Genomic DNA, 23,944 nt, shown 5'->3' on the forward strand with positions numbered 1-23,944 from the left:
GTGAATTGGAGACATCAATCATATGCCTTTAGAACTAGAATTTAGAACTAAAGAGCATGAAATAAAGTTTGCAAGATGGTGGCACACAAGCCCAACCTGGCCTGCTGAATTTTGTTAGTCTCACTTTGTATTTATGTGCATTACGAATTAGTTGCTATAGACTGAATTAGTTGCTATTCTCTGCTCCATTCTAGGGAAGAATTATACTTCTTACCCTCATAGACATTAGTCTTGGCCATGTGACTGTTTTGGATGTGAAAAGTTATTGACTAATTTTGGCTTTAAGAACTACTGGATGATTTGCCACATTCTCTTTGCCCTCTGCTGCAACTCAGTCAGCCTGGAGTGAATATGACACGTAGCAGACAGGCAGCACAACTGCAGCAAACCTGTGATACCAGGTAGAACGGACAGGAAATAAACTTCGTTGCTGTAAGCCATTGAAATTTTCAAATTGTTCATCACAGTATAATATTGCCTATTCTTAAAGATGTGCCAACATTTCTACCATAAAAACTGTGATTTCTGATTTAATCAGAATATTTGACAATCTCAATACTGAAATTGCCTCTTTAGGTAAACTAAGGTTGCCTCTTTAGGTAAACAGTACATTATCCAGTTTACCAAGGTGCCCACATGGCTTTGGTTGGATATCTGTCCCCTGTGCAAAATCATGTTTACAGCTCTGCTCTAAGACTTTCGCTGTCTATCCAACCATCTTATGTACCATATGAATTTAAGCTATATGTGTGTATTGTTAAAGTAATTAAACAAGGATGCCATGAGACTGAAGTGTCTCTAATGCCTTGGTAGCTCACGTAAGCAAACTGAAACCTATGCCAACTAAAGTAAATACTGTAGAGTTCCTTGGGAAAAAATTAAAAGAAAATGTGCAGGGCCTGTTTGTGAAATACTGTAAAACATCACTGAGGATTTTTAAATAACAGATGAGATATGTGATGCTCTTTAATGGAAAAGTTTAATATTGTAAAAATAGGAATAACCATCAATTAATTCACATATTTAATACAATTGTAATCAAAATCCAAATATTATTTTAGGAAACATGATGAAATGATTCTAACATTTTACCCAGGCAATAAAAATGCAAGAACAGCAAGGAAAATTACGGAGGGAATAAAAAATAATGACATGAAAATGTGTCAAAATATAATATAATCAAAATGAGTGTAGTACTATCTTAAAAGTCAGAGAAAACAATGAAACAAAAAAGAGAGACCTGCAAAAACAGGGGAATTTAGTATATATTGCAGGTGGGAATTTTTTAAAAAATAGGTGAAATGAGTAGGTATAGTATGATTTTATAAACATGTAGTCACCCAAGGAAAAAACTGTAAAAGTTAGACTCAGCTGCATAAAAATGTAAAATCATCAAAACTCTATGAGAAAAATCATCATAAACACAGTTAAAAGAAAAGAGAATTCTTATAAATCAATGAAGAAATGTATATTCCAAAAGAAAAAGGGACAAAGAACATAATTATTGTAGCAGTCAAGAATCTTTCAATATTGATATTAAAAAAACCCAACACAAATTGGCTTGAATAGAAAGGGGGATGTATTTATTCATTACACTGGAAAACCTATGCATAGCTGGAGTCAACTGTTTTAACAATGGCATCTAAACCCTTTCTTTCTGTCTTTCAGTTGTGTTCTCCTGTATGTTGAGTTCATTTTCAGACAGGCCCTTTTCCTCTAGTGGCAAAGGGACTGCTGGCAGTTTTGGGTTTATGTCCTACATTCTCAGGTACCCCAAAGAAGAGAGGTCTCCCAAGACAAGCTCGAATTTGCTCTGATTGGGCCATGTGCGCATTCTGAACCAATCAGGATGTCAGAGTTGAGTTCTCTGATTTGTCGGCCTTGGTCATGTGAATCCTTTTATGTGGTATCAGCTCATCCAAGCCAAGTGGAGTGTAGCAGGGAGATGATTTCTCATAGAAAATAGGTGAGGGCTTATTCTGTTCTCAGAAAGTGAGGGGTAGGCCTGACTACAAAGAATTGGTCCAAGTATGAATATGGACAAGAATGACAACTTTGTTGAATTTTTCTTCACTTTAATTTATAACAGAACTACAATGAAAAATCTCAAAGAATGAAAGGAGCTCCCTACTGCCTCCCTAGTTCCTTGTAGAGGCATGTCTGAAGTTTTGCATATAGTGCTCCACGTGTGGCGACCTGCCAGTCAGAGCGACTGAGTTTCAGATCCATTGCCAAAATTATACTATTATTCTGGTAAAGGAGACATGTCAGCACCCTCGAGTCTATCTACTAACATGTAAGGGAATTCCTGCTGCTCTACAGTTGCATACTCTGTGTTCTAGTTCTTATTATGTCCTTGGTCTACCCTAAAAGAGAGAAGTCACAAAAGAAAAAGAAGAAAACAACCATAAATAGATGAAAGATGATAACATGCACTAGTAATGAAATAATTGCAAATTAATGAAACATTGGGGGTATTCTTTACCTACGAGATTAGCAATGGTTTTAAAATTTATACGATTCTAACTGGAAGAGGGTATAGAGAAATAGGCACTTTCATACACTGTTCAAGATATTTTAAATTGGTAACATTTCTACAAGGTAATCTGGCATGAATTTAGGAAACTTTTAAAAGAGCAGTTTTTGCTTAAAATATTAATATTTATTTCACTAAAATATCATTCTTTACTCCTGGAAAAAGTTATATTTATAGAAATATATATGTATATGTACATTCTTATTGTTTTAAATATAGAGTACATGTGTTATATCAATAATCTAGTAATTAATGGGAAAATTAAATATAAATTTATTTAATATTTGATTGATGTACATTATACTTCAATGGCAGAGATGCTATAATTTTCTTAATTTTGAATCTGAGTATTTCAAATTTTGATTATGGATATTTAGAGTTCATTTTGGAGAATGAGTATTTATCCCCAATTGCATTTAGATTTTTCCAAAAACATTTTCTAAAATGGCCTTGATTTTTTTAGACTAAAAGAAATGTACACGCAGGCCGGCCCTGTGGCTTAGCGGTTAAGTGAGCACGCTCTGCTACTGGCGGCCTGGGTTCGGATCCCAGGTGCACACTGTCACAATGCTTGTCCGGCCATGCTGAGGCAGCGTCCTGCATACAGCAACTAGCAGGATGTGCAACTATGACATACAACTATCTACTGGGGCTTTGGGGAGAAAAAGGGGGAAAAAAAAAAAGGAGGAGGATTGGCAATAGATGTTAGCTCAGGGCTGGTCTTCCTCAGCAAAAAGAGGAGGATTGGCATGGATGTTAGCTCAGGACTGATCTTCCTCACACACACACAAAAAATGCACATCATTAGTCAGTTATCCCCAATACACCTTAAGAAAGGCTACATTGTCAAAATTTAAAAGATATACACTAAAAGAAGAATATTGTTAGTGGATTTTTACATTCTGAGAAAGAGAGCATCTGGGTAATATAATATGTTCTAGTTTACAAATTTATGAGGTGATATTGAAAGTATAATTCATGTTCTGGCCCACAAAATACTGAAATCACATATATTTTAATGAAACACATGTATTATGTAATGTAGTCCATATATATTATTTGGTGCCTACATAGTAACCCCAAATCACCAAACTTGTTTTTCAATATATTAAAAGGCAAATATAAATTACATTAATAGCTAGTATGAAAATACTAACTCATAAGCACATAAAATTATGTAAACACTACCGTACAGTTCATTTTACATAAAAATGTTGACAATTAAATATGGATGACAGTTTAATCACAGGGTAATCAATTAACTGAGAAAAACAAAAAACTACAAAATTAACAGATACATATAAAGCACTCTTTTAGCAGATATTTAAAATGGAAAATTTATAAATTTGAGATGAACAATTTTCTTTAAAATTAAAGTGAAATCTACATTATTTTCTATCAAGTGAAGTTTTCTTCCATTTATTTTTCCATTAAAAAGAATAAATCTAAGAATTCTGTGACAAAACTTTTTCCTGAAACAGAAAAAAAAAATTCCCTTTGTTTCCAGGAGGTTAAGGCATCTTCATATCAATTTTAGTCTAAAGTGAAAGAACATAAATTACTAAAAAAATAATCAATTTCTCCAATCCATGTTTGGGAGATCAGGTTATCATTAACCCGGAACAAAAGTAGTTTTAAGAATTTTCTTTCTTCTCTGCACAATTGCTGAAATGATAGTCTTCGGATTTAGGTGTGATTATAGAGCAAGCTGTTACTTTTTGAACAGCCAGGAGGAAATAGTCAGGTTGAATTATTTTCCTAGACACTGCTTCTAAGTAGCAGTCTGGTTGACCTGGTTAATGACCCAGGTAGTACCATGAATGTTTCCAAATACTGCCACCCATGCAGAGCAAATATGCTGCTTCCAAATATTGGTTTCCATGATCAAAGCCCACATTCCATTCATTGTTCATTATACTCTTACTCGGTTATGTCATTATTTCAGAGTGCCAATCGAAACCCTTTCCTTATTAACCAATTGATTTCCTTCTCAAAAACAAATTTTTTTTTTGGAAGCTGTTGATATTGGCATACAATCTAGTTTTGAATGAAAAACTGGAATGAAATCTGACTTCAAATTTCCAATTCAGATCCACAAAAAATTTTGAGACTTCTGCTTTATGCAAAAAATGATCCTCATTTATGAAGGTACAAAATAAAGTAGCATCCTTTGCTTCAAGCTGCCTTAAATTTAGAACAGTGGTTCTCAAACATTGTTATTACTTCAACGCACCTTCCAAACATAGCAGACATTCCTGCTTCATACAGCCATGCCCTCTTGGGAAGGGCATCTCAGAATTGCCAGGATTACTGGTGGACTCATGTCTGCGTTTCCCCCAATCTTTTCACTTGAAAGAGGCACAAATCATCTAGTCATTATAACATTTATTGAACACTTACTATTCCCTGGTATTTTGTTAAGCACTTTATAAAAATTGTGTCTTTTAATAAGCACGGCACACACAAAACAATCTCTGAACTTAAGTACTAATATGAAAACAATTTTTCCAGGAAACTGAGAACAAAGTTAATAATTCTCCCGAGTTCAAAGTTAGTACATGGTTGAATTATGATTTATACTTAGGTCTGTCTCCAGAGCACGCTTCTTATCCACTACATTATACTTCTCTTTAACAATACTCTTGTGTTCTTGTTGATATATACAGTACTATGAAGAATAGAGGAGGAAATAGTTAATATTTTCTAAAGCAGGGCAGAAGAAATTATATATGTAAAAAAGAAAATAACCTTATTTGTACCATTCACCATACAATTTTTTCATAATAGCAATGACATTTGAACAGAATCTTAGGATAATTAGAAATTTAATATATTGAAAACAAGCCAGAGTATTTCAAGATAAAAGCATATCATGAGGAAAGATGCAGGTAGATTTGATGAAGAGTAAATAGTCCTTGAAGGTAGAAAAATAATATTTATTTTGTAGTGGGCCATTGTAGCTATTAAAAGTTTTTGCTTGTTCTGACTTTAAGAACATTAGTATCTAATGGGGTAGACATATTCACAAATAAAAATCTCAATGCAATTTGATAATGCTAGAATAAGCATGCTTCAAACATAAACAAGATCACAGAAGAAAGAGGTATTAACTCTTTCTGTTAGAGCAGTGTGAGATTTTGTAGATGTGGGGATATTTGATTATTTCCATACAGAAAAGAGGGAAACGGTCATTCCAAGCAGTGGGAACATGAGTGAAGAAGTTTTAGAGTAGCATTTTGGATGGAGAGAATGCTTTAAAAGTTTCTTGTGTGTTTAGACCACATTAGTGAGCATGGGGTGGTAAGAGATGAGGACTGTCAGATGAGGAGAATTCTATGCTAAGAAGCCTGATCTTTGAGGAAATAACATCAGATTTGTGTTTTAGGAAGTGAGGCAATGTGGACTTTGTGAAGTGGGAGAGATGTGGGGCAGAGAGAGCAGTTAGAGGAAGATTAATACAGTGGTAAAGATTTGAGATGGTGAATCTAGCTTTAAGGAAGTGGGATTGGGACTATCAGATGGAAAACTGAGTTAGAGGGACACGGACAGGGAGTGAGTCATAGGGAGAGTGGCTGGTCGGCTTTAGGACAAAGCAACGGCCCAGGTAGACAGGAACAGAGCAGGCACCCAAGCCCGCTTGAGAGGACATGCCCATGGCGGGCACCAGGGAGTCTTGCAAGGGCTGTAGTAGCCAACTAGTGAGCACTGTCTCCCTCCTGCTGGGGCCCACACCATAGCTCTTCCCACTGTCTTCAGAGAGCACCTCCCATCACCTGCAGCCAGCATATTGCCTCATGACCATTCAGCAGAGGTGATTCCTGTTATATTTCCCAAGACTTTTCTCAGTCCTCACTAGATTTATCCTCATGTAAACAATCCTTATATCATTTCAGGATAGTCGTAAGTGCCAGAGAATCGGAAAGTAGATCCTGGACACTTAAGTGGATGGAAAGGAAAGCCTATCTCCAACCTCTCCACTCAAGTATAACTAAAAGAATTGAACAGTTTGATAATTCTCCCTGAACCAAGACAGTGGAGAAGCACCCCTATATGGAGCAAGGAGTAAAAAGGGAGGAGGGGCATAACAGCACTCTCTGCCTTGTATAGTTTTAATGAAGATCAAATGATACAATACATATGAAAGCAAAGATACGTAAAAGCATTATAGAAGCATTGTTTTTTGTTATTCTCTCTCATCTGGCACTCGTAATGCATTGGTTTGTTTGGCTGCTTTTGCTCCCAGTAAAATGAAAAAGCCCAGAATGGTAGTTAAATTGTGAATGGTGCCACATCGTAGCTCTTTGTTTTCTGAGCCTTTAGTGCAGTGCCTTATATTGTAGGTTCACAGTTTGTATTTGCTGACTTATTCTAGGAAACCTCTAAATGTGTTTGATGGCAGAATATCTTGGAACCTAAATAAATTAGAGAAATGTGACGGAAAACTTTGACTTCAACTGTCACTCCTATGAATAATGAGTCATATTATAAAATATTCACAGCGAGTCTCTCTGACATTGCCAAGGAAATAAACACAGTGTTAGCATAAAATAATTTCTGGTTTCTGAAGAATGACACCTCATTATAAAATCCAGTTCTAAGTTAGAAAGTGAACTTGTTTTAAATTCTTTCTTACTGGGGTCTAAGAGACATCACTTGCCAGCCAAGTAGGAGTTTATAAATGATTTCATCTCATCTCATTGCATTAATGACAAGGAGCTAGAAGGTAATTTTTACAGCTTAATTCAAAACATTTAAAAATTTAATCAGAAGTCAATTTTTAATTTTCGGTAAGAATAAGACAAAAATAGACATAGGTTCATAATTCTAAGCCCAATGTCTTCTATAAAATTAATGATGTGATTTGATTTTGAATGAAGTTTAGACTACCACTTTAGCTTTGTACTAATAATTAGTCTACACTAAAAAACACATTCTAATTGTGTCTGGGGGAGAAGGATGATATAACTGCTATTTTTCTCTTTCAGAGTGATGGCTTCTCAGACTGTGATAAACGTGGCTGATAAAACTACCATGAAGAAAGTATAAGAACATAATGAAATACCATACAGAAGCTTCGTGCTAAATTGGTTTTTAGGTGAGAAGTGCAACAATAATGAATGAAGAGGTTATAAAAATATAAGATAGGAAAACATATGATAGAAGGAGTTTCCTATGTATGTTCTTCAAATAAAATCTACTTTTTCAATTAATTGACTATGTAAACTGGCCTACATGAATAACATTTTTATTGGTACTTTTTCATTTATTATTTAATGTGTGTTATGAACTATACTGGGAAAGGGCAATATGAAGGTAAATTAGACTTTTTTGAGGAGCTACACGCAATTAAAGACAGATAAAACAAATATTTATAGTAAAATAAGAGAGATTTGTAACATGTGCTATGAGAGAATGGAGGAAAAAGCAACCAAACACACTTCCCCACCCCCCACTCCCAGAGACGACTGGAAAGTCTTCACACGCAAGAAGCCTTGAGAAATGAATAGGAAATTTCCAAACAAGGAAATGAAATTAGAGAGTGTTCAAAGACACTAGAAAAACTTGAGATATAAGAGGCAATAATAGACAGTTTGAATGCTTACATTCTGTTACTAATTTGAAGATCATGCCATAATGAGTGAAAATTTGTGGAGTGTTTCTAAATAGAGAAACAAGACAATCACACCTGTAAACTTACTCTGTGGTTTGTGTGGAGAAAGCTTTAGAATGGAGAGATGATGTGGATTGAATGGAAATAGTGGCAATTAAGGGAATGGATCAATGATATATGCCAGAGAATGCTAGGTGTTGTAACACATATATTCAATGATATTTTAATTTTCATGGCTTCCCCTTGTGGCTAGCCCATAAGTGAGAATTTGGAAGTGGAGGATGCTTCTGTCTTGTGCTACCACTATCTTGAATGGACAACCTCAGATCATAGCTGAAAAGCAAGAGAGAGCTACATGACACTCTCAGAAAAGATATTAACAGCAAGGCCTGGAAGTGGTGTTCGTCATTTTCTCCCACTTTCCATTTGACAGAACTATTCACATGACAGTTAATTGCAAAAGAGGCTTGCAAATATAATCTTCCTGTGTGCCAAGGAAAATGAAACAGGTTTAATGAATATCTAACCATTTCCTAACACAGTCTACTCTTCATCATTAATATGAAATTTACTTGTCCCTTTTCACATACAATATACATACTCATTTCCTCCCCGAAGGGGAAAAACCAAGTTCTTTCCAATGACTGCAAGCTCAAAGTGCTGTACATGTTGTTAAGGTGCAGTCCTCTCCAATAGTACACACATGATTTCTTTTGTATTGGCAACGTATGAACTAAAGAAACAAGTTCTTTAGCTACCTTCACACACACACACACACACACACACACACACACACACACACACAGCCCAATAGTGGAACATAGAAAGAATAAAATTGCCCAGTCAGAAAGGGGAAGAATAGAAAACATGGTGGACACTTGCCCATTGCAATCTGAAATCCCACTGCAAAGACTTTGTGAAGGTCCCCCACCTTGAGCATGTGGGGGTGGGAGGCTCTAATTCATCTCCCTGGAAGGAATTATTTTATCCATTTTCTCCACGGCCCCTTGATCCACCCCTTTGGAGACTCCCACTAGTCCGTTATTCTCCATGGCTACATCTGAAGTGAGTGTTAGAGAGAATACCTTTGAGGCTATGCAGCCTTCAAAGTCTGCCTCATGCTGGTGGAAAATTGAGGGTTCAAGGTTTTGTTATTATTCATTTGTTTGTTTTAAGTCCGAAACAGTCAAAGTCTTCTTTAGTGCAAATTTGTGATTTTTGGCAATACAATTCTCTTAAACCAGTAGACTGCTGATTTGTTTTATTCTGATTTTACATGTACCAGTAATCACATACCCAAAGTTCTTTTCCAGATGTAGTTCTCAAATGTCTTTATTTCATTGCTTTTTACTAACTTGTTTCTCTCTTAATTGAATTGGAATCACCAATCTAGGATAACGGGTGGGAAGGCTGTACATACATTTGTTGACTTTAGCCTTGATTTATTTTGTTCATCTGAGACATTTTACTGGATCTTTGTTGTTCAATTCATTTAAAATCCCATCACTAACCACTTGGAGTCTATAAGCAGCTAGCTTTTCCAACTTTACAAGGCACAGAATTTCAGGACTCTGCATTTTATTTTATTTCTGTTTGTAATATGGCCAATTTACTCCTGAGTTCCTCTCTTTGATGGTAACACCTTGTTAAAAGTGGTCAATAATGTTCAAAATAAACCAATTCTGTGATTTTTTTTCCCTAACCATATTCCCTAGAGTTTCTAGCTGAATAGATACATAGTCTGCCTTTCAAGTTATTGCATGCAACAGTTTTACCAAATGTTTGCCTCTGTATAATATGGATCATCCTAAATTTCAATGTCAGTTTTCCTATTTCCATCACCTGATCTGTAAACCTATAACAAATATTTAAGGTCTTTATTATAGCAGTAGCCCTCACATCGTACCAATTTATGAATTAGTAAGGATAGAGTAAAGTATGCTATGGTTAAAAATAGAGCATGAACTCTTAGTAGCTCAGTAACAACAACGGATTTATTTCTTGCTTCTGTCACCATCTGATGTGTGTTGGGATTGACTCTCTTTGACAGTTTACCTTCAAGTAAGTGCCTAGGGATTCAGTCTCTTTTCATCTTGTGATGCTGATGATTTAAACTCATGGTCCCTAAAGAGCAACAAAAGGAGGTCCTGGAGATGGGTCAGGAAGTACATATATTATTTTTACCCACTTCCATTGACCAGAACCAAGAGACCTGGACCCAATCCAGCCGCGAGAATATGAAGTCATTCTGTGTTTTCAGGAAGAAGAATTTGATGAGCATCTAGATATGTGCAACACATCTCCTACTGTTATTTTTCAAAAATAATGAAAAGGATCTAAATATGTAGCCTGGAAAATACTTATTAAAGATGAATTAATTTAAAAGAGCAGCCCTGTTTACCCCTAAACATTGTCAATGAAATAATGTCGTTCTCTTCCAATTTCCTAAAAATAAAATTTCTTTCCTGTTTTTCCCAATGATATCAATTTTCATTTCTTTCTACTCCTCTCTTTCAACATATCATCGTGTATATTTACTTGGCCTTATTGTTTAATTAATTCCCTTGTACTTGGGGAAAGATTCCACTCTTCTGCCTTCTGTAAAACTTCACAGTTTACAAGTGGGAAAGTTCCCAGGGAGAAAACACACCTGCCTAAGAGTTGATTCTGTAACCCCCTTGGTCCTTTTTCTTCATTACAAGGAATAAATAATTTTATGGTGGCAGTAATCCCTGTACCAATTTGCTAAAACCGAAGCAAGTGCTAGACCACATTTAGTCCCTGAGGTTTTGAGGAAAATGGGAGTACCCTTTGGGGATGGTTGTTGGGTTTATCTCACCCCCACTAGACTCTGATATCTGGTAAATGCCAGGAGATGAGTTGCCAAATCAGTCATAATTACAATTTTGAGATCTGAATCCCTGTCATTTCAATAAGACAGCAAGAGCGACCTCTAAAGAGTGTGAATCTTCATAACTATAAGTCTGTAAATTACCTTCAGTGCAAGGCCTTAGAGATGTTCATAGAAATGGGGGCATCATTCTGGCTCTAAATCTGCTTGACTTTTCTGGGTTCTGTTGCACATCCTAACCACTCTTCAAAGTTTTAGATTTTGGTTCATGGAATGGAGTTCCCAAGAATTTCTCAATTTTCTGGTAGCAATTAGTCTATACCAACAGTCCCAAATTCTGCTTACTTGCAAGATCCCGGGCAGATACCCAAGGATCAGGTCTCCCCTGGGGACATAGGCAGAGAATTTGAACTAGCCCAAGCGTGGTTGCACTGAACTCTTCTCTTTGACCCCAAAGGACTCTGGTTTTGTAAGAAATTGAATTCTAGGGATTGCTGTAAAAACTTATTTACAATTTGGTTTTACAAGGGGATTTTTAGATGTCTTCAATCTCAGGGACTCATAATTTTGAAATGCTTTGGTATAATCTGTTCTTAAACATTAAATTTTCACCAATTGAGCAACTTCAACTTAGGTGTCATCAACACAAGGTCTCTCTGGCTTTCTAGTGTTATTCCAAGAGTCATGATGACTTACTATTATTTCTTAATGGTATATATATTTTTTTCCAACAGAATTTTTACCCCCAACAGATTGGAAATCATAGTAAAAGTGTACTCTTAGCTTAGATCTAAAACTATGATTTTAATCTTAGGCCCTAAATCCCAGAGGATAACTCCCAAAATGTAATAGTCATAAACCAAAGAACTGTGAGATTAAGTTTTTTTAATATGACAAAGAAACACTCTAACAAACAAATAATTTCAAATAGTAAAATTCCTTACTAACATTCTTTGAAAAATAAGTAAATAAAAGAAAAGGCCTACTAACCTGGCTCTAAGATAACAAATTGAGTTTTTGGATACAAGATTAGATGTTCATCAAAAATGAAAATTCATAGGGTTTTAATTTTTAAATTTTAAAGTAGAGAGTTTTATTCTTCTTTTATGTTTCCACGTCTGACTTTTATAACTCTTAACTCGTGACATAGTTCATTACATCATTTTATAGTGCAAGTAACTGAGAAGTGTATTCTGAGACTGTGAAAACTTTTAAACCAAGTTTTATTAGAGATCATAATATACTTAATGATCTAGAATCTTCCATAAAAAATTAGAATCCATATTCTTTTATACAAGCAAAGTACATAGTGATTTTGCAAATTCAACTACATGTATCAATTTATCTACTAAGAGTTAACTGAAGAGAATATTGAGAGCCCTCTTCTCTTGTTAATATCTACTTTGCCAGATTAAAAACAGCAGTCCTAGAATAGCCCATTAGTTATCCACTTTGGAGGCTTTCTCCATCTATGAATTGAATGGCCAATATCAACAGCATGGCATTAAATAAGACCTCCTTCCATACCAATGAACTTAACACTGGCTTCTCTTTATTACTATTAAATCAAAAGATATTGAAAGTGATTTTCAATGGTCACATCTGCTGCACATTTAGAAGAATACTAATGTCGAAAGCAGCATATTTCCTAGAGAAATACCTTTCACTGGGCAAGTGTAAGCATGCCCTGAGAGTCAATGTTAATATTATTCTTTCAAGTGTTTTTAACGTATATAAACATGACCTTTTATTGACTCATTTAAGACTCTTAGTGGAAATCTTACAGTTCATGTTACAATAACTGATCTTTAGGGATTTAAGTGGGCAATTACTCAACTAAATAAAGGGATTGCTTTTCTAATCTGCTCTTGTAATGTTTAGTTAACATGTTCAAAACAAAGCACATGGTGACACTATTTCTTGTTTCCTTTTTCTTATGAGTCATATGGGACTATCAATGAACTCCTGCAGTGCCATTATAAATTGGATTCTAGAAATGCATTATGTTAGAAGTTCTGTGCAAATCTCACAAATGTGAAGCAGATAAAAAGATTTGGAAGATGTCGTTTTAATATTCCAATTCTCAGAGCAAATTTTTCAAGAATCTGAGAGGGAACATAGTTACCCCATGATTTTAAAATTTATAGTTAAAAGCTATGCTTCCCCTGTTAGATCAATAAAGCATAGAATACTTGATTTGAGAACAAAAGCATCATATTTTTCATGTTTATCTGAGAGATAGACACATTCTTGGGACATCAGGCATCAGTTCTAAGTGTGAATATTTTCTTAATGAATTTTCTGAAAATATATCATCACTGTCACTGAAGATCCAATATCAATGTAGAGATACGAGTTGGGTGAGAGGCTGGAGAGTTTTGGATTGTGTAGCTAGAGCAGAACTCCATGGGGAGGTTGTGAACATTTTCTAACACTTGTTCAGGGGCACATACAAGAAAATGAAAGTTTCCTTTGGAAAGCACCAGACGGATGGTGACTGAGATGAAACATCAAAATAGCAAGGGCACGTGTATATAAACAACTTGATTCCTGAGACAGGAGTATTCACTCTGGATTACTCTGGAAAATCTGGAAAGTGAATATCAGCATATTCTCTCTCAGTCCTACAGGCTCAGGGAACCTACCTCTCATGTTCTCGGGGCTCGGGCCCCCTTCTCTTCTCCAATGTGCTCTCCTGGGAAATCTCAACACCCACATGGTTTTTACTACTCTCTATAAACTGATGACTTTCAAACCTTTCCTCCAGGATTGACCGCTTTTCTGAACTGCAGATTAGGCCTTCTTTTTGGTGTCTCATAGCACTTCAAAATCAATATTCCCCAAACTGAATTCCTTATCCCCACCTCTCTGCTTCCCTCCACCACTCAACCACTCCCCAGCACCCAGCTCTCTGCCTCTCCTGGAATCCTCAACTCTGAGGGTAACACAGCCATCTTCATGGTCACTTAAGTACAAGCCCTAGGAATAATTCAGTGGGGAGAAAAATCCAAGGCTGTAGAAAAAATTTTAAAAGTGATTTATTTTGGTGGATAGTAAGGACATATTGTATTTATATGCAAGGTGTTCAAAACTTATGGATAGAGCAGGGATTCTAAGATAATATATAATATAACAGTGTAAGATAATAATTCTAAGAAGAGATTCTAAGATAATAGAGCAGAGATTCTAAGGTTGACAAATATTAAACAAATACACTTTAATTCCCACCAAAAACCTTGCAAGCCCTCACCCCAATAAAAACTCTGATGTTTGCCTCCCAGGGGCGTGGACTGATGGGCACTTGACTTTTTCCATCAGACAAAAAGCCTTTAAGCTGAGCTTCTATCGTCAGAGAGGATTTTCTAAATCCTTCCTCTTCTCTTTTAGTATTTCAAGAACCCAGCCTGGAGGGCTCAGCTCAAAACATTCTTCCATATTATGGAAAAGAAACAATTGAGTCTAAGTCTTTCTGTTCTGTGTTGGAAAGTAGTCATGGGCACTGGGGTGAATAGGAGTGAGAGAGAGATAGGAAGTGCCATATTCAGTGTTCAGAGTTCAGAATATTCAGAGACATTTGATGTTCACATCCATGTATACAATTTTCTTCTCTGGGCTTTCACGGGAGCGTGGTATAAGGCCTAAGATTAAGGCCCAATATTACTTGTGCCCTGACATCTAGGGAGAACTGAGAGGGACTTGAATGGCCTAACCACAAGCTCCCCTCCCGACTCTGCTCCTGCGAATCAGGTCTGCTAGCCAAACAACCTCCTCATCACAATGACCAACTCCAGTTACTACTTACCTCTGAGTAGTGGGCTTCAGTTCCCTGTCAGGTTCTGGAATTATTCAAACAAGCCAACCACATTCTTCTGTGGGAAACAAGGGGCACTCCAACCTCTAGATACTACAAGCCTGCCTCCTTCAGCCCCTGGTGCAGTCCCCATGCATCCCTGTGTGGTGTGTGATATCCTCTTCCTTCAGGCTGAGTATATGACACTTATAAACTGCTGTCAATCTCAGCTGCCCAGCGTTGGGTGTCATGTGTTCAGCCATCCCCCTAACCCTGGGAAGAGAATCCCTCCCTCATCAACAGGATGAGGAGGAGGCAATTAAAATAGGGAAGTATACTAGATATGTCTAGGAATTCTACAGGAATACAGATTTCTTTTTCCATTTAGGTCTTTGGAAAGACATCCCTTCACCAAGGAGGAACAAAGTACATCAGCGTGAACTCGACGGCAGAGTGTGGTGAAATATAGAGAAACTTACATTGTTTCTTTAGGCTGAATTCCTGGGTGACATGCAAGGAAACAAGTTCATCCACCCTTCTCATTCAAACCTCCTTGCCCCCAGTCTGGCTTCTCTGACCACAGTGTGCCACACTAATAATAGCATTTGCAATGTGTGCCATGATGTGAAAACTTTCAGTAGCACTGATTAGAGTGTGGAGCATTTAAAATGTTAGTTATTGTTCGTCAATATTATACTGTTGTTTGCTATTTTTTTCTTCTATATACTGCCTTTTTCTTGGACTTTCATGACACTACCACTGTGGTTTTTTCCATACATATTTTAATTCTCCTTTCCTGGCTTTTCCTCTTATAATTAATCCTTATTAATTGATGATTAATTGAATATTAATTGATGAGCAGGGCCTATCATGGCTCTGTCTCCTGCTCTTTTCTCTTCCTCTACACACTCTCCCTAGGCAATCAGATTCACTCCAGTGGCTTCAATTACCATGACTGTAACATTTCTCTCAAATGACTCTCTCTCTGGTCCAGACCTCTCTCCTGAGCTTCAGACGATTTATCCACTGACTACTAGACATATTCAGGTAGACATTTCACAGGCACATCAAATTCAGTATTCCTATATCTAAATAATCCTGGGCTTCCCTCTTCTGATCTCATCTATTCGGCTCCTAAATATATCTCAGATATCTAATCTCTGGTTTGCATCCACACTATCACAATCCTTGCCCAAGGCACTAACATATTCTTAAACTACTGTATTAGCCACCTCACTGGTTTCCCTGAATCTGCTTCCACCCTATTGTGTCCATTTGGATCTCATATTGCTTCCAGAATGATTTGTTAAATATGCATATCTGGTCATATTATTCCCTAGCTTAAAATACTGGGATGGTTGCTTTCAGCTGGATTCTTAGCAAAACTTACAGTGTCCTCCATTACCTGTCTCCATCTCTCTCCTTATTTATTTCACAGTGTCAATTTACTTCCTCTCTGTTCTCCAGCCATTCTGAGTTTTACTGAACTTGTTGAGCACACCATTTTCCCCCTTCCAACCCTTTGGATACAGCACTCCCTCTTCTCCATCATGAGTAATTTGATTAACATGTACTTCTCATTCAGGATTCACATTAATTATTAATGCTTAGGAAAGTCTTACTTTCATGCATCAGACTAAGTCAGGCTGCTCTATTAAGTGCTACCAAAGTTTCTATGCTACCTTTGCGAGACCATCTATTACATTTGGTATTATTTATTTTAGAACTGTGTTCTTCCCCTCCCCTCTCAAATTGTAAAATCACAAATCACAGGGCAGGGACTATGTCTGTCTCTTATCCCCAGTGCCTTACCCATAGTAAGTTTTCAGTATTTAATACTTATTGAATTATAATTGAAAGAATACATGACATGCTGGAAATAGAAGGGAAATGAAATGACCAATGTTGCAGATTTGGGAGTTCAGGGAAAAGACTATAATGAAATACCTGATGACAAAAGCAGAGAATCACAGGAACTCAGTGTCACAGGATTCAGAATCAGATCCACATTGTAATGCACTTCTCTACCCTTTCCGGTAAATCCAAATATTTTTAACTCATACTCTTTTCTGCAATCTCAATTTCTTTTCTCTTCCTGATGTTGTCATTGGGAGCATAACAAATTTTGCAGGAGGAAAGGATGAAAATGTCCCTGTTAACATGTCTCTCTCGTTTTCTTCACCTTTAACGTCTTCCTTTCCCCTCTCCTTTTCCTCCTACCTGCAGCCCTGTAAGGCCATTTAGTTAAATTGCTCTCTATCCTTGGTTTACATATTTACTTGATGGTATTTACTGGGAACTTTTTATTTGAGGCAGGGATGTCGATTCTAGGTTATTAGGTGTAAGTTATTGTTCATTATCCACTTTAAGTACGATTGGAAAAATATGTATTTACAGTGAAAAGGAGAGATTTTAAAGATTTAGCTTCCCCTTTGGTAGCTTTTTTTTTTTGGCGAAGAAGATTAGCCCTGAGCTAACGTCTGCTGCCAATCTTCCTCTTTTTGCTGAGGAAAATTAGCCCTGCCCATCTTCCTCTATTTTGTATGTGGGATGCCTCTAGAGAATGGCTTGATGAGCAGTGTGTAGGTCCACGCCTGGGATCTGAACCTGTGAACCCTGGGGCCGCCAAAGCAGAGTGCCTAAACTTAACCACTAAGCCATTGGACTGACTACCCGCTTTGCTAACTTCCTAATGTGCTGTTTCATCAATTCCAGAGTAGTGTTGCTATATAATGATACTTAATAATAAATATATTTTAATTGTTATTCATCAAAATTTTGAACATATAATTTGTGTGTATATGGTTCCTTGATTTTTCACATACTTATAAAAATTAGATCTGGTGGAGTAAGTAGTGCAAGAACTTCATAACCATAGCAATATTTTCACAATCCAGCCTATATAATTTTCCACACTATGTAGATGGAAATGAAAAGAATGTTTGCATGTTTGCATTCTCCAACTTAGATATAGGGAAAAGGCCTTTAAGCACAACCCAAACTCACACATACGCAAACACACCACACCAAGGCTCTCTTGCTTCTTAAATAGATAATAATTCTCTATCATTTACCCAATTCCCAAATTGAAATTAATATTGTTACGGGCACATTGAGTTCTTATTGTGCCCCAGGATAGAAATCAAGAGAGACAACAAACGGGAGTAGAAAAGTAAAAGTTTATTAGCTTGTGCACAAGGGAGGCACAAGGGAGCTGGTGCAGAAAGGAAAGGGGCAGGTGTCTGGCTTGTTGGCGAGTGGGATTGTGGGGCTTTTATTAGGCACGAGCTGGGGAGGACTGCCTTGTCATGACGTGTAGAGGTGGGGTTGTGTTTGCGCTTGCGCTGTTGTTCAACATGCCACCACGTGCATTGCATGTATCATTGGCATGCTAGCTCTCCTCCCCTGGGTGTGATTTTTACTATAGTCATGGGGCTAAGGTCACCTTCAGACAACTCCTGGGTGCTAGGGCGCATGCGTAAACCCAGGAAAGTCCTGAGGCTGGGGAATGTGGATCTTGGTGGTCTCTATCTGATTCTCTTAGTTTGCTGATGGGTTAGGGGCCTTATCTTGTTAGGCCAGGGGCCTTGCAGATGACCCTATCTCATTAGGCTGGTTCCTGTCTCAATATTATATATCAAAATCTTATTAAAGAAATTTGTGCTTAATGGAAATCTGGGGTGATACTTATATGTTTGCGTACATTATGAAATAAATTCAACTAATATCATCTGTCTAAATTATCTTTTTTCTTTGAGTAAACTGAAAACAAATGATTAAGGATCCTATGCCATAGCCACACGAGACTCCTTTTTGTGCATGTAGTGTTTATCCCTTGAGATCCAGAAGTGTGTACAAATTGTGTCCAGTATGCATAAGTGCATTCTGAAAGGGGGGAAAATTAAAAAAATTCGTGGAGTATCCAAGTGCATTCCATGCTGAGCAATCACTGTTAGTACAGTGTGTGTGTTTTAAAGCACTGGACACTTAAAAAAAAGTATTGGCTTTTAAAATTACTGCTATATGTATAGCCATTTCCATCTAGAAGCTGAACATGTGAAACAATCAGCATTGTCTTTTTAATGCATCAATATCACATTATTAAGAAAATAAAGAACACAATGTATTACACATATCACAATAATAGATGCAAGTTTTCAGTTCTTTATATTTCTTTAAAGTCCTTGCCCAACCTTTTATTAGTTGAAGTGATAATTGGATATTGTCTTTTAAATTTCTTTGAAAGAAAGAATGAGAAAAAAAATGGGAGAATAGAGGAAAAAGGAACATAAGCTACTGAGGGAGTCAAATTTAAAATTATTGTAAATGTGTTAAGAATCAGAGCTCCTGACTTGACTTCGGGAGTTCTGTTTTAATCCTTGTCTGGTTTTTCCTCATGTGACAGTTGTTTTAATACCTAATTCTTCTGTGCAAGCAGAGATTTATTGTATTCATATTTATGCCCTAGTGTTATATAATAGTGTCCTCAGCACACAGAAGCTTCTCAATAAATATTTATTTGTATTGAATTTGGTTTATGGACATTGCAAGTTTGAAGTTGTGGGATTCCCAATTTTCTGTTTCTCATATTGTGAGAGAAGTAGAATGAGCCTCTCCCATTCATCCCTTTAATCAAGGGAATAATCTACTCTTGTTGCCAAAGGAGAACACCTGCTCCCCAGGTGGTGGTTTGAGTTAACTTAAAAATTGGAGCCAAATAGTTTTGGGGATTTTACCTTACGATTAACAGAGGGACATGTGTAGGAGGCTGCTCATTAGTATACTTTCTAGATAGTATATAAAGTACCACACTATCCTCTTTGTGTGACTGACATTAAAATATATTATGAACTATTTCATTTCATAAATTGAATTGACACTTAGGTTAGTTGGACTCTTAAAAATTATTTTATGTGGTTTATTTTATTAGTAGAAAACATAGAGTTTTTATATATAGTATATAATATAGTAAAGACTATACATTTGTGTTTAAAGAGCTTTTATTATGTGCTGAATGCTGAACTTACCAATTTTATAAATATTTTTAACATATAAATATATTTTTAACGTGTCATAATTGGTTGCACATTTAATTGTGACAACAAATATTTATAATGTCATTGCTGGGGCACAAAGAATGTCACTAGAGCCCCCCTTCAAAGCAGACCAGAGTGATTCATGACTCTCATAGGAAAATGCTCCTCAAAATAGCAATTCACTTCTGGAAAGAGAGAAAATAAACAAAAATAAAAAAGTTTTTTCCTGTCTTTTTCACTACTTTTTTCCTCCCTTTTTTGAGAAGTAGCTGTAAAATTATGAGTGAGTTTAAGAGAACAAGCTAATTTAAGAAGAAAGACAGGCTTTTAGGTTGAAATATTTTGAATCACCATCAAAAATTTTCTAATTTACATTCTTTTTCCTTATTTGGTGACCCCCAGATTTAACTTTTAGAGCAAAATCTTTCAAAGATTGGAAAGTAGTAGTAACAGGAAATTACTACCAAGATCCTTGAAAAGGTCATAGAATCTCTTTCTTTTTGTAAGTGGCAATATTGTTTGGTTTCCTCAAGGCATTTTCTTTTGGTTGTGTGGAGTTTTCTTTTTTTCTTCTTCATTTCTTCTTTCTCTCCCCTTCTTTCCTGCTCATAAGCAACATAGCATATGCCAATTTCCACTCCACCTGTCTGGCTGCCTGTGGTGATATTGGCATCAGAGGCTACAGTTGTCCCCACCAACCATGCTTGTACACGGGTTGGTGTACACCACCTCAGAGCTGTCATTGCCACATTCCATCACTTCTGAAAACACCGTGGATTTATACCACTACTTTGTGCTTTAAGTTTTACCCAGAGAGTTAAGTGAGAAAACTTCTTAGGCGTTTTTCTTTTTTCTTTTATCTCATGTATGTTTAGCCATCAATCAAGAATACACCATGAAGACTGGACCAGAGGAAATTCTGAGCAGCAAATGCAATTCTCCCACTCACACCAGCTCACGTGCATGCTCTTTGTTGGGGACAGAGTCTTCCTACCAGTAAGATAATAGAACTCCGTAGGAAGTTCCACTTTCCTTTATGCAGACAGAATCCTAGTGGACCCCAGCGTAATCCTTTTGAGGAACACTGTGGTTTCTCACACCTATGATGGTTAATGTTGTCTGCCAAGCTGGGACCCCTGCTATAAGACAAATAGTTATACCTCTACAGCTAAAGGAGCAGATTGTTGGAATATGATGTAAATTACCATAGATTTAATGAGAGAGTCTTTCTCAGTTTTGATTCAATTTGCCTATTACTCTCTTTTTTCAAGACAATATCCTCTTCCTACATCTAGCCCACAATATTTCAGTAAATATACAAATAGTAGAACAAATCTTTAGGAAGAGAAAATGCAAGACAGCTCCACACAGAGATATATCGGTCCTAGAAATTGGCAACTATCACAGGCATTTTTCAGATTGTATTGAAAGCAGAAAACCTCAGATCTGTGTGAGTAAATCAAAGATTACTATACCAGTAAAATCCAGGTGATGGAAACTCATGAATCCGAACTGAAAATGATTGTGTGTGTGTGTGTGTGGGGGGAATATGCAAGAATGATTATATGTGTGTGTGTGTGGGGGTATGTATGAGGATTTTTACATTTGTTTTAAATGCCCGAGTAGGAAACAAGTGGTTATTTCATTAAGACCAAAAAAAAAAAAAAAAAAAAAAGTGCTGGGAACAATGAAAAAGTATAATCTGTAATGATGAACGCAATTATTTTCTTTACATTCATCTCGCCAAGTATTCTGAGTTTTCACTATTTCCTGAATTAGGAAGTACTGAAAATTTATGTGAGAATGACTATGTATGTTTCCTAGTTTGTACTATCCATCACTCTGTCTACATAACAAACTACCAAATACTACTTTCTGAATAAATTTTTACAAACATACGTGTAGACATAATGTTTTAGTTTTTGTAAAGTCCTGATTAAAGAACTCCTGTTCATATATTTTTACCTGTTGATACCTGGACATGGAACTTAACTGAAGATTATAATCATGATTTTTATGCACTACGCAGCCTGAACAGGTAAAGAACATTTCAGATTCTATACCAAATTACTACACTAAACAAACACTTGCTAACGTATTCATATATTCAACTTTTATTTCAATGGTGTCAAGTTATTGGACGGTAAAGGATATACAAAAAAATAAATCATACACCACATTAATGGTAGTAAATTTTGCCTGTATTACCAAAAAAACCCCCAGTTATTTATAATTCCCTAATCACTTTCTTAGACGACTTGATGTGGCTATTTACATACAATAAATATACTTTCATGTATGTGAAGACAATATTGAGTGAAGTGAGAGAATCGAAGTTTGGAGAAGCTGAGACAAAGCGAGGTTGTGGAAGAAATGGAGCGATGGGTAGAGGTGATTGTTGTGAGATGAGATTCTGGACACGCAAGGCTAGAGCCAGTGACCCTGGTGAGGACAGCAAAAAAGAGTGGTGAGGGCACTCAGAAGAAGGCTGCAAGAGAAGAGCCCAGAAAGAGAGGTAAAAGTAGATGTTTGAAGGAGATGAAATGATGCGCATGTGTGTACACGATGCAATGATGTGCACGATGTGCATTTTCCCCTAATGCCAGATACAGTGATGACAGTAACAGCTAATGCTTATGTAGCACTAATTATGTGCCAGGCCCTGTCCAAAGACTTCACAAATATTTAGTCATTAGTCACAATAAACCTATGAAGTGAGTACATTATTTCCATTTTACAGATGAGGAAACTGAGGATGAAGAGATTAAATAATTTTCCCAGTGTCACTCAGCGAGTAAATTGCAGAGCTAGGATCCCAACCCATGTTCTGGAATTGGTGGTCCTGACCTTGATGCTTGCTGGATTTTCTTTTGGAGAAGAAGAAAACTGTTATGTCCTGCTACAAGGTTGGCACACGATGGAATTAGAGGCTGTTCTCCCAGCCCAAACATATCTTCGTGTAAAGGACATGATAATACAAAGGAAAAATTTGTGGATGAGTTCTTTGTGTTTCACTTGTTTAAGCAGTTTAATTCTGTGCCAAATGGTTTGCCGTAACCTCAAAAACAATCAAAACCTTGTTTCTTCTATACAGCTTTAAACTTGCTTTTGGTTTCATTATGCTATGTCTTTGAAAATCTCATAGTGTGTCTGAACAGACGTAACTTTTAGAGACAGTTGACTTTAATGAAGAGTTGGAACCTGATCCTTTTTATTGTGTTCCATTTCATTATTAAATAAGCTTATAGTTGGTCATAAGTGTATTGGGAACTAATTGTCATTAGTATAGATTAATTGCTACAATGTTTATTTATAATCTGTGGCATTATTAATTCTAATCGTTACCATAGGTGGAAATCTGAGATTGTTTTTTCTTCTATTAAACCATAATAAGCTCACTGAGTTTGGCCCATATCATGTGCTCACGTGTAGCTTCTAACTTTCCCTGGAGATAATAAAAAGAAAGTAGTTGTATTCAGTTCCCTGCAATCATCTCTCTCACAAATATCAGAACTTCAAGGTTATGCTCACAGATACTTATTCTGGAAGATTTCTCTCTTAAAAAAATAAAAATACACTGTAGGAGGGGCTGGCCCAGTGGCGTAGCTGTTGGGTGAGCTCCACTTTAGCATCCTGGGGTTTGCAGGTTCGGATCCCGGGTGCACACTGATGCACCGCTTGTCAAGCCATGCTGTGGTGGCGTCCCATATAAAGTAGAGGAAAATGGGCACGGATGTTAGCCCAAGGCCAATCTTCCTTGGCAAAAAGAGGAGGATCGGCATTGGATTTTAGCTCAGGGTTGATCTTCCTCACACACACAAAAAAAACAAATAAAAATAAAAGTATACTATAGGATTTTATAAGTGGATATGAAATCGTAGGGGTTAAGATTCTGTCAATTATTCTTGTAGATTTTTTTTCCCTTTATTATTCTTTCTTCATCACGTCTTTTTTCTATTAACTACCTGGCTAATATGATATGATTCAGGAAAGTGAATTTATTCATGATATTTCTCTTGGGAGACAGATTCTTTCAATACCAATCTGAGGGGCGGTGTCAAGTAGTACCGACTTGCACAAGAGAAGGAACTCAGGAGGAACACCACTTTACAAGAAGCTG

This window comes from Diceros bicornis, chromosome 3 (assembly GCF_020826845.1).
Source record: "Diceros bicornis minor isolate mBicDic1 chromosome 3, mDicBic1.mat.cur, whole genome shotgun sequence".
NCBI lineage: Eukaryota > Metazoa > Chordata > Mammalia > Perissodactyla > Rhinocerotidae > Diceros > Diceros bicornis.